This window comes from Tenrec ecaudatus, chromosome X (genome assembly GCF_050624435.1).
Source record: "Tenrec ecaudatus isolate mTenEca1 chromosome X, mTenEca1.hap1, whole genome shotgun sequence".
Taxonomy (NCBI): Eukaryota; Metazoa; Chordata; class Mammalia; order Afrosoricida; family Tenrecidae; genus Tenrec; species Tenrec ecaudatus.
In genome coordinates this window covers 51,367,475-51,380,446 of record NC_134548.1, presented here as the reverse complement: position 1 = coordinate 51,380,446, position 12,972 = coordinate 51,367,475, and positions in this window count along the sequence as shown.

The window sequence follows — 12,972 nt, the reverse complement described above, 5'->3', positions numbered from 1 at the left end:
AAGCAGTGATAATCAGCTTTACTGCATTGTTTCCAAGCAAAGCCTTGGGCATGGGGGTGGGGTGGGGGCTTCATGAAAATGCAGAGCAAATGGATAGTCAGGCTCTTCCAGCCAAAGGGTCCTGAGATGCCTGGGAGGAAAGCATGAGGAGCAGAGGGAGCTTCTAGGATATTGGAACTTGGGGAATGAGTGCTACTTCATTTGGGAAGAATTCAAGTTATTAACAAAAGCCACGTCCTCGGGCTTATGAATGTATTGGGGCGTTTTCGAGCACTGAGTTTGTGGAAGACTATGGTTTATACTGGATGCCAAAATCCATTTATGAGTCTCCACATGAATTCTGGCGCCACTGAATTCCTTCTGAACATGAACCAGCAGTGTGAATAGTTTTGCTCTCAGGCAGAGTGCATTCAAAGTGGATTACTGTTTCCCTTCTAGCCAGTCCTGGAGAGAAGGGACAAAATGCTTACTAATTTGTCTAGATGTCCCTTTAACGGACACTGGGGTTCTAGAGCCACATGGTCATGATTACCTTGGTCGAAGAGACTTGAACCAAATCTTGTAAGCTTTGTCTAGCAAAATGTATGCATCCCAATCATGTTCTCATTCTTGCTTCAACAACTGTGATGTATTGATATTGATCTGTCTGTCACCAATCATGATTTTGTGACACTTTGCTTTGCCTTCCCATGCCATTTCTAAGTCTTTGACTCTCTGCAAACCCTTGAATATCATTACAATTTGGTGCTAATGGTCTTCTTCATCCAGATAACTATGTCTCTTATTTTCTCAAGACATAATAAATGTTCTGCATACATTATATTTGAGAGTGGGGATCTCTTTTGTACATTCCACAACAATATGATTGTATAAGCACAATAGTGAAGCATGCTAAACTTTCTTGCACATCCTCTTCCCTCTCTGTTATGCTCTCAATTTCAACTGTCTCTTTCCGATCTTCTCGCTTCCTAATTTTCAGAAAAGCATGAATGGGCTTTTTTTGTGGTTACAGTTTATTGCTTACCATTCACAAGGATATTTGTATTTAGGAAGTTACTTCAATGAGTGATCCTGACTTGTTTTATGACTTGAAGGAAGGGAAAAGGCAGAAGTTTCTACCACAGGATTCTATTTGTAAGTCAAACGAGGGTGAATTCCAAGTGTTGCCTGCATACTTTAGCTTTGCTGGCTTGTGCTTACATTTAGTGTTAGGAAGACTTAGAAAAGTTAGCACTTGTTTGGAAATATTTGGTGCAGTGACACTGATGAACTTGATAGCTCCCAACTTTCAAACGCCGTTACTTCAGCAAATTAGATGCCTACTAACTTCCACCTATTATTGGGCATAAAATTAATAAAATAAAAGAAACAGGATTATTTATTAATTTCACCTACTTTTCTATGAGAAAAGAATATCTGAAAATGTCATGAAATGAACTGTAAATGAGTATTAACCCTGCTAACACTCATTTCTCTCTCTAGAGTCAAACACTGCTAATATTTCCTATTTTCTCATAGATTTGATTCTATTTTCTAGGCATACACAAAATATTAGCATTTTTAAGGTGAGAAATGTTCCATTCTAATCCTAGATGTAGGTGCAATAACATATATACTGCTTTGATGTATTTAATTTACTTTTTCTCAAGGTCTCTTCTGTTAAAACTTTTTTTTAAAGTTATATTTCTTAAAATATACCAGGAGGTACCCCCCAAAAAAACCCCAAAATTCATTTTCAAACCTATGTATTTAATTTCTTCTTTTTTTTTTTTTTAACAAAACAACCTTATCACCCTCAAAGTACTCTCCATTACACGTAATACATTTGTCAAAATTGTGATTCCATTCTTGGAACCAGTTTTCAAACTCAGCTGTTTGGATGGCTGACAGCATCTTCCTTGATTTTTCTTCACCTCTTCTTCATTGTCCAGTCACTGTACTTTCATGTCTCTATGCATTCATGGGGGAAAAAAGAAGTCCCATGGAGCAAGATCAGGTGAGTAAGCAGATGCATTGCTATGGTAGCAAAACCAGTTTCCTCTCTGTCAAAAATCAGGCCTTTTGGTCACATTTTGTTACGCGATCTTTTTAGAACCTCTAAATAGGAATGAATTTCAAATGCACCACGAGTCGACATTTGTGCCCATTCAGGAAGGTGAAGGGCATTCAGAACAAGGTTTGTCATCAATCAACATTTCACCTTTTTGAAATGAGAAAAAAACCACTCCTACACTTAAGTTTTCCCCATATTGCTGTTCTTGTAAGCTGTATTCAACATCACAACAGTTTCTACGACTTTTTCCTGAGCAGGAAACAAAATTTCACAATCACATGCTTAAATTGGGCATCACAAAAATGAGGTTCGAGCAAAATTCCTTTTACGATAAAATTCACTGTGATCAGAGAGAATCTTCCCAGGAAATGCCACTGGGTGCACAAACTTAGAGCAAGTTGTTTGATGCCCGCCTAGTGGGGGAAAATGCATACTATGAAAGTTCGGCCCAGTGGAGCTTTCTTCAATTTTTTTTTGCAGGGCGTAACCCCTCGCACATATAAGGAGTGCGTTAGGCAGGGTTGTCTAGAGAAACAAAACCAGGACATTTACGATTATATATATATATATAAAGATAGGTTTACACAGAAAGAAGGAATATAACATGTAAATAGGACACAGAGCATCACAGAGTGCTTAGTTCAACTCACTTTCTTGGAACAGTTAATATAATGGAAGTCTTCCAACTCACGAGGGCTGCTGGGTCCAAAGTCAAGGAAGCAGACAGTGGAGTGTTCCCTCTGGCAAGGCAGGCAGTGTATGTCCACTGGCAGCAGACAGCAGGGTGGGTCAGTAACAGTCTGTAGCTCTGGGGCTTAGCAAAGCAGGCCCTTATGGGATCTCGAACCCAAGCACGGTGACAGGATCCACCAGTCTTGCTTGAGTGCAAGCTCATGCAATGTACGCACCAGTAGCATGGTGCAGTAGGTCTCAAAGGAACCTGAAGCTCTTGTGACATGATCCAGAGTTTGGGGATATTGTATTGGTTGTTGAGCTCTTTTCAAATCATACATACATTAGTGACAGATATATTTACATGAAATGAAAAGTGAGCAAGTTAAGGACAATAATGTATGTGTAACCTGTCCTCAAGAAAACACATGTTGGATGCTTTGTATTCTGTGAGGATGTTGCATTAATAAAGTCTGTATTGTTTTACAAAATACCACATTAAAAATCCATTACTGTGCTTGATTCACCTCCTTGAAGCTATGACTATTTGAAATTTCAGGAAGTTATTGATATGATTTTTTAAGAACCAACGCTCGTTCTATTCTGTGTCTCACAAATGACAAATTACAAAATATTGGGATAACATTAATCATAGGTTATGCTATTATCTGATAAGAAAATAGGATGATTTTTGTAGTTTTAAAACTGATTTTAGAAGAACAAAATCCCAGTGAAGTGAATGTTTAGCTTCCTGAATGCCTTTTAACAAGACTTTTCTGTTTTGTTTTGTTTTCCAGCCTTGCTGAAAGCCTGGATTCCAAGCTCTTCTTTGTTGCTAAATACCAAACTCTGAGACCCAGCCAGATCTCCTGCTGTCTAAATTGATCCATTTAACCAGATAGTTGCTAGGTTTCCACTTCAACAGAAATGACTCACACAGAAACTAGAATGGGGCATTTTAAGATGAAAAATTTCCAACCCCTGCTTTAAGTCTATATATTAGTAATGTGGTATGTCCCCCCAATGGTGTAAAATTTTTAAATTTATTGGCATATCATCCACACATCATGCTATTTAATAGTTCAATCATATCAAGAAGAGTTGTACAATCATTACCACAATCAATTTTAGACATTTTTTTCTTTTGTACTTTCTTCCTGTACATTTCATTCTTGTACTCCCCCCAACCTTTCTTGTCATACCCCCAAGAAACCGTTAATCCAGTTACTGTCTCTATAGAGTCATGCATCCTGGATTTCATATACCGAAAAACATACAAAAACGAAGACAAAGAAACAAAAAGGTAACAACAAGAATAAAATAGAGAAAAACTTCAATTGAAAAGAAAGCAGACCATATTAAAAACTCTGTAAAGCCGGGTTGGTCTTATAAACAGTGGTTTGCTACTTTGCCATTCAAAACGTGTGTACGTGACTGAGAGCGCAGTGAGTGCACTAGCACTAGTGCACACAGGGCGTCGTCTGGGGACACGCATGTTCGCTTGAACCTACGCATTCGCAAGAAGGCATCCGGATGGGAAGAAATCTAGGACCTTCTGCCAGCAGGACGAGGAAGAAGTCCACATTTGCTGAACTGTACAAGAGAACAGCTTTTGAATCTTATGCCTTTATTTTCTTCTAAATAGGATGTTAGGGGAAAGCTCTACAATAGATCAAGATTGTTGTTGGCTGTTCTTAAGGCTTTTAGATTCAGTTGGACTCGGTGCAATCCCACATGCAACTGAGTAAAATACTGCACCACTCTCACAACCATCACTGTGTTGTTTTGTTCTTCATTCATTCATCTTTACCTGCTCTTCATAATGTTATTATGTTTCCAAGTCTACACATTTTCGCTTTTTTTTCAATCTTTTTATTGGGGCTCATAAGGCTCTTATAACAATCTGTACATACATCAATTGAGCAAAGCACCCTTATACATTCGTTGCACTCATCACTCTCATAATTCACCTTCCACTTGGGTTCCTGGAATCAGCTCGGTTTCCCTTTTTTCCCCCCATCCCCCTCCTCCCCGATCCCACCCCTGGTCCCTTGATAATTTATAAATAATTATTATATCTTATCTTACACTCCCCGGCGTCTCCCCTCACCCGCCTCCCCCTTGCCAATCTCCCAGAGAGGAGGTTACACATAGATCTCCGAGATCGGTTCTCCCTTTCTACATGCCCTTCCCTCCTGATGTCGCCACTCCCACCGCTGGTGTTGAGGGGTTCGTCTGTCTTAGATTCCCTGTGCCTCCAGATCCCCACTGCACCGTTGTACATGCTCTGGTATAACCAGGTCCGCAAGGCAAGGTAGGATTGGGGTCATGATGATTGGGAGGGGAGGAAGCGTTCAGGAACTAGAGGAAGGTTTTGAGTTTCATTGTTGCTACACTGAACCCTGCGTGGCCCATCTCCTCCTCACTACCCCTCTGGAAGGGGTGTCCAGCTGTCTACAGGTGGGCATTGGGTCCCCATCATGCACTCCCCCTCTTTCACGGTGATGTGATTCTCACCACCACACCACCTTTGATGTTGGAGACCTGGTCTCCTCTGTCCTTCATGGTCACCTATGTTGGTGTGCTGCTTCCATGTGGGCTCGGTTGCTTCTGGGCTAGATGGCCGCTTGTTTGCTTTCAAGCCTTTAAGTCCCCAGACGCTATATCTCTCAGTAGCCGGGCACCATCCGCCTTCTTCACCACACTTGCTTATGCACACTTTCGTCTTCAGCCATTATGTGAGGAAGGTGATCACACAATGATTGAAATCACACTCTCAGTTCATTACATTTCCCATCCATTTTACTGGGCAGAACTATAGTTGTTCTATGTTGTCTAAAACACAGCTAAACTATGGTTCTTTATTCATCATCTGCATCTGGCATTACAGGAAAACCTAGATCAAGATAAAAAACATTAGAAGAATGACCAAATCACAATTACTTCTTCTTCTCACACACAAACCTCTCGGGATGGTGGCTCTTCCCTGGCCCGCTTGGTTTCTGTGCACACTGCTGATTGGTAGCCCACTTCATGTTTCTCCTCCATGCATACAGCCAGGCCTTGTCAGAAGGCCAAACGCAGTAGTTCTCTGGCAATGTGCTTGCTTCAGCTTGTTAAGAGTCCTCAGCAGAAGCTGTCTTTAACCTATACATCATACAAAATAAGCACCTTTGGAGGGATGACGAGCTGAAATGTTGTTTTAAAATCATCATCATTTGTGGACATTCAAATGAAGCAACCTGTCAAATGAAGAGGCTGTTTGGGGGATTTGTTTTTTTTAATCTTTACTCTCTTTTGAATGAAATGTGTATCCTGTGCTACGGAATACCAATGAGTCCCAGAACCCAAGGTTTTCGGGCTTCCCTCAGGAAGGTCATTATCAGCTTTGGTTGGAACTAGGGATTCCAGTAAAGCAGAGTAATGCTTGGATATGGTCTGGGAGAAAGGGGAAACAGAACAGAGGGGAACTACTACATCAGAAATGAGGATGTCCCCCAAGACATAATAATAATTGAAATGGCATCTCTATATACTACATGGAAAGGCAGCGAGATCCTGGCCAGAACCGTCTGTCTTCCTGGCATGCTGTGGAGTGGCTCCTGGTTCACTGACAGAATGACTGACTTCTCCAGAACATGGTACGAGCCTTGCTATGCCATTGATGGAGTCACTGTGCCTGTCTATCAAGTTGAGTTTCTTTGGTGACCTACTTTACCAAGCATAATGTCTTTATCCAGGGACCGCTCCCTCTTTATAACATGCCTAAAGTAACTGAGCCAAAGTCTTGCATCCTTCTTTTGAAGGAGCATTCTGGCTGTACGTTTTAGTGAAATCTCTTCTTTCTTGTGTCAGGCCGTGGTATATGCAATATTCTTCACCAACACCATACTGCAAAGTCATCAGTTTTGCTTCAGTTTTCCTTACTCTTTATCCAGTTTCATATACTAATGAGGCAAATTAAAATACCCTGGTTTGGGTTAAGTACACTAATTAGTCCTCAGTGTCATCTTTGCTTTTTAACCCTTTAAAGAGATCTTTTGCAGCAGATTTGACCAATGCAGTACTTTGAGTTCTTCACTGCTGCTTTTATAGGTGTTCTTTGTGGATAAAGTTAAAGGAAATCCTTTATCCTGCCAGTATTTTCTCCATTTATCATGATATTATTTATTGATCTAGTTGTGAGGATTTGGATTTTCTTGATGTTGAGGTGTAATCCATACTAAAGCTGTAGTATTTGGTCTTCCTCAGTATATTCTTTAAATTCTTTTCATTTTCAGCAAGCAAGATTGTGTCTTGCATATCAGATTGTAAATTAGCATTCCTTTAATCCCGATAATTTGTTGCACTTCATATAGTCTAGCATCTCAGATTGTTTATTCAGCATACAGATTGAATAAGTCTAGTCAAGGAATACAATGCTGACATTCACCTTTCATGATTTTAAACCACACAACACTTCTTGTTCTGTTTTAAGGATGGTCTTATGGTCTATGTGCGGGTTTCTCATCAGCACAATTTAGTGTTATGGAATTTTCATTTTTACCCACAATTTGTTGTGATACACAGAGTAATTTCTATTTTCAATCAACATCCATCTGATATCAGCCATGATATCTCTGGTCCCATATCCTCTTCTGCAACTGGTTTGAATTGCTGGCACTTCTTTATACTACTGCCACCATTTTGAATGGTTATTACATTTTTACTGGTGTGTGGCATTAAAGAAATTATTTAATAATTTGTAAATTCTGTTGGATCACGTTTCTATGGCAGGGACAGAAAGGTGAATCTCTTCCAGTCAGTTGAGCAGTCTCACATTTCGTGGTCTGGATGAGTGAGCACCTGCAGTGCTGCCTGCTTTTGCTGAAACATTGAAATTAGTGTTCAACCTGTTCCTTGGTTTTCACCAATGCCCTCAGGGCAGCTTGCACTTTTCCTTCAATACAATCGGGTCCGCACTATCTTCTAAAATGACAGAATGCTGACCCATTATTTTGGTACAGTGACTCTGTGTATGAGTATCACTTCCATTTTATTTTGATGTTTCCTCTGTCACTCAATGGACACAAGGTTTGAATTTTTCTTCAGTTCTTTCAGCGTGTGAAATGCCAAGCATGTTCATCCCTTTAGTTTGTCTACTTCCAATTTTTATATATTTCATTATAATAATTCCCTTTGTCTTTTTGAGGCACCATTTAAGATCCTCTATTCAGTTCTATTATTTCTTTTTTTTAATTAAAAAAATTTTTTTTCAGTTTTTTTTTCAGTTCTATTATTTCATCATTTGTTCTATTTCCTCTACTAATTCTACTTTCAAGAGTACGTTTCAGAGTCTTTTCTGATAACTATGTTAAATTTTTTCTTTCTTTCCTGTCTTTTTAATGACTTTTTTTTCCCCCTTGCATGATGTCCTTGATGTCACCCCCAACCAGTCTCGTCTTCAGTCTTTAAGGTTCAATGTCTCGGTCTATAAGTGATATAGCTCTAAATTCAGGTGAACTATGCTAGAGGTCATATTTTGGCTATCATGAACTTGTTTAACATTTTTTCAACTTGAACTTGCTTGTGAACAATTGGTGGCCAGCCTCTGAACTTGCTCTGACTGATGTCATTGAGGTTCTCCATTGTCTCTTTCCATAGCTGTAGTCAATTTGATTCCTGTGTGTTCCATCCAGTGAGTTTCATGTGTATAGTCATAGTTTAAGTATAAAAAATATTTGCAGTGAATAAGTCATTCATCTTGAAAAATACCATTATGTGATCTCCATATCATTTCTACCATCAAGGCCATATTTTCCAGCTACTGATCCTTCTCAGGTAAGTATTAGAGTATTAACTGCCTGTTCTACAGTTCCAATCCCCCAGGTGCTCCTAGGGCTAAAGGTGAGGCTATCTGCTTCCATAAATATTTACAATCTCAGAAACCCTATATGAATCCCTATGAGTTGGGGCCAAATTCATGAGAGTAGGTTTTGTTTATTTGTTTTTAGTTTGTATCCTTTTTTGTTTGTTTGTAACATTCACCCTCAAATCACTAGTAATTATCGATGTATCTTGATTGCATCTTTGATCAATTTCAGACTGTAGAAGTTGTTAAAAATCTTCAATGTCTTCATTTTTGGCAGTATTAGTAGGTGAGTAAATTTGAATAATTTTCATATAAATTGATGTTCTTCATAGGTACATGGATATTTTCCTATCACTAACAACATTGTATTACAGACTAGATCTTTAATGTTCTTTTTAATAGTGAACACAGTGCTATTCCTTTCTGTTATTCCCAGAATAGTAGTCAACGATATGGTTGTCTAATTCAAAATGGCCACTATTAGTCCAATCACTGCACTAATGCCTATCATATTGATCTTCAATGTTCCATTTAATTTTTAACAACTTCTAATTTTTCTAGATTCATATTTTGGACATACACATTTCAATTATTAATTGATATTAGAATCTGTTTTTTATTCTTTTGGATAATGCTATGTTAGCATATGAAAGCCCTGGAAACTTTATTCCATCCACATCATTATAAGTTAAGAAGTCAGATACAAAATGCCACATATTATATGATTTCATAAAAACCACTGAATTGTGCTTATTGGACATCGAACTTTATGGTATTGAATTTTATCTCTATAAAGCTGTTTTTTTAACTAAAACTATAACTTCCCAACTCTAAAGAAAATAACAATTTACCATGGATAAGACTGAGTCATTGTTGATATTTAGATTTGAGTCTCTGGCTTTTCATCCAACATGTCAGTGCCATCAAGGTAGGTACCTGTCACCTACCTACCCAATTTCTTTCTGACTCGGAGTGTCTCTGTAAGACAGAGGGCAGCTGACTCATGTTGTTTCCAAGGCTGTAAATATTTATAGGGCAGACTGCCACATCTCCCTGCAGAGCAGCTGGTGGGCTCAAACCACTGATCATTCAGGTAGCAGCAGAGTGCTTAATTACTGTGCCAATAGGGCTCCGGTCAGCTACTTAAAGGGGAACATCAGAAATCACCAACCAATGTCAGATTCCATTTTGCCAAAATTATAACCATCAGGATCCCTGGTATACAAGCAATAGATATTTAGAAGAAATATTTGTTGAAATAAATTGCATTGCAATAAGTTCTATCAGACAACAAATTATATTTATCTGTAGGAAACTCACAATTAATCCCCAGCTGCATTGCTCTGATTCTGGCCACCTGTGATGTTTACATGGATGGTTATTACCTCCAATATCTTTCTGTTTTCACTGCCAGCATTAGTGGCTATGAATATTCTTGGTCTGACTTGTTTCACCTCATTCTGACTGTGCTGGGCAGATTCACTTCCAACTACCTGTCAAATGACTCCAGGCTGTTGGAGAGGTTGAAGATTCTGAGACCACCCACACTCTGTAATTTAGATAAATGCCAAAACCTGGTCTCCCCTGTTGCTCTCTTCACATTCTCATTTTCACTTCACATTATAGCCAGAGTAATTTCAAAATAAAATGTAAGATGAATCACGCCTCTTTTCTGCTTAATTGTCCATATGAATTGAGTGCTTAATATCAAGTGCATTTTTAAAGCCTTTATGTCTTGATGTGTGGTAGTTATATAATTGTCAATTTAAGGATTAAGCATGTAGGGGTAGAGTCTAGCCTGTCAATCAGGTCATAGACAATGAGGCTTCTGTGTGGGCATAGCCTTCCCTAAGAATTCTGGAAATTCCAGTATTTCCTCCTTGGAGATGGGAGACACTCTGCTCACACCCTGGGAGATGTAGCAGCTGGCAAGACACAAGGATACTCTCTGATGCAGCCCTGGGTGCTGGAGAAGCCATGTGGAGACCCCTGCCAGTGCTGAGATGTTTCCAGTGCCACTGGATCCAAAGACTTTCTACCCACTGACCTGAGATCTTCTACATTCGTTGTCATTGCTTGTGTTTCATCAGTCTGAAGAGGACTTTATAGATTTGTGTCGAAAATATGGGCTAATATAAGTCTTATGGACTTGATCTGGACTGGGCTGGGATGTTTTCTCAATGTTCAACTGCTCTTTTATATAAATCTCTTTCTTATACACATATGTGTGTCCATGGATTTGTTTCTCTAGTCTACCCAGACTAACACATGATGCATTAAATCTTGACAGCAATAGGTATCATTAGTCCCATTTTATAGATGAGCAAGCTAAGGCACAGAAGAGATATATTGCTCGTCCAAATTCTCTATCTTTGAAGTGGTTCGAGTGAGTAAATGATGATGATGTCAACATATGTACAAATGTATGGATTATAAGAGCTGTATGAGTCCCCAATAAAATAATTTTGAAAAAAATAAATGACTTGAGAATCCTTGCACTTAATACTATGTGTTCCCTTTTTAATAGTTGTGCTTACCATTGAAATGAAAATCCTAACCATAATCTTCAAGACCTGCATGATCTACCATCTTCTAGCACCCTACTCATCCAACCCACTGCCATTGGATCAATTCCAATTCATAGCACTCTTATAATGTTTCTGAGGTTATAAATCTGTACAGGAACAGACAACCTCATCTTTTTCCCCAGGAGCAGCTCTGGTAGGTTTGAACTGCCGATCTTGCAGCAGTTCAACACTTACCCAACAGCACCTCTAGGGCTCCTTCCCTGCATCCTTGGCTCACCAACTCTAGTCACACTAGCCTGCCCTAAGTTGATAGTCTGTGTAAAGATTTGTCACAACTCAGAGCCTTTGCTCTTAAAATTGTCTCCATCTGCTATGTATCTCCTCTCTTCCCTTCCCCCTTTACCTATCTGCTTGCTTAAACTTTGCCTGATTTTCCTAATTCCCCTCCACTAGCTCTTTATCTCCATACCATTCTCTTATGACAATGGCCTCTTCATTTCTTTCAATAACTTTCTGTGTGGTTGCCAGATTGCAAACTGTCCCCTCTTTATTGGAATATGAGGTCTTGGAGAGAAAAATTATTTCTAGTTTGTTACCTGGGATGTAGCACACTGCCTGGCACAATGTCACCACTCAATCAAAAGTTAGGGTATGATGAAGTGGACTTGTCAACTTATGTTGTAATTGTTTTGTGCATTTATTTATTCCACTAAACATAGGTTGTCAAGGTTGAGTCACTGCATGGATAATTTTTACCCTGAGTATCTAACATATACTAACATTCAGTAACTATTATATATTGAAGAAAGGGAAGTAATAAAGAGGAGAGTTACTGAGGACAAGAATTTCTCAGGGAAAGTTTCATGGAAGAAGTATACTTGAATGACTTGCACCATTTGCCAAAACATTTCTTTTAACATGAAAGATAAGCATTTTAAAGACTGCTTAGGGAACAAACACCTCATATTAAATAGCATATCACAATCATTTAAGGGTAAATGAGAAAATACCATGCAGACACTTGCATTGAAAAAAGCCATGGGCTTCAGTTATATGTGAATATACAAAGAAAATAAATTTTGCCTAACGTGTAAATAGTGACAAGATATTAATACCACTTGCAAAATCCAAAAATGCTGCAGAAAACCTATATACACTCTAAACTGTATCGGGGCCAGCTGACTTAATTCTCATAATGCTGGCTGCTGTGGATCAATTTTATTCCATTCAAACGAGTGATGACGAAGGCAGATACGAATTAATTCTGTTGTGGTAGAAGTTGTTCACTTCATTTTACTCATATTAATAGCAACCTACATTTTACCTTTGTTATAGTACCGTGCATAAGTCAAAAGTCTCTGGTCACAGTGCTTGGCTTGAATTACAACTCTGTCATTTGCTAGCTGTCTAACTTCAGACAAATTAATTGATCTCTCTGAAATTCAGTTTCCTCGTCTGAAGTAAAATGGTAACACCTGCTCCATTGAATACAAACTGTTCCCCACAGTGTCGGGAAATAGAAATTCTTAATAAATGTCAGATAGTGGAAATATTATTTTGGTCATTACGAAACATTATGAGACAAAGCATTGAATAGCTATCAGGAGATTTGAATTCTAGGTCCCGTTCTTAAGTAGTGGTAAGGCTGTAGGAAAATGTCTTGGTCCCCCTCTGTACCAGTTTCTACTTCTATAAATAAGGGTGTTTATATGTCTATGTGTTTCAGGTATGTATTGCTTCATAATAGAAAAACAGTTCATTATTTCTCATTATTCTGGCTATTAACTAATAGCAACAGGGCGGTTCTTTCGCTCTATGTAGGGTGGCTGGAGTGTCAGTTCTATGACTGCACACAGCTGGACTTTTGG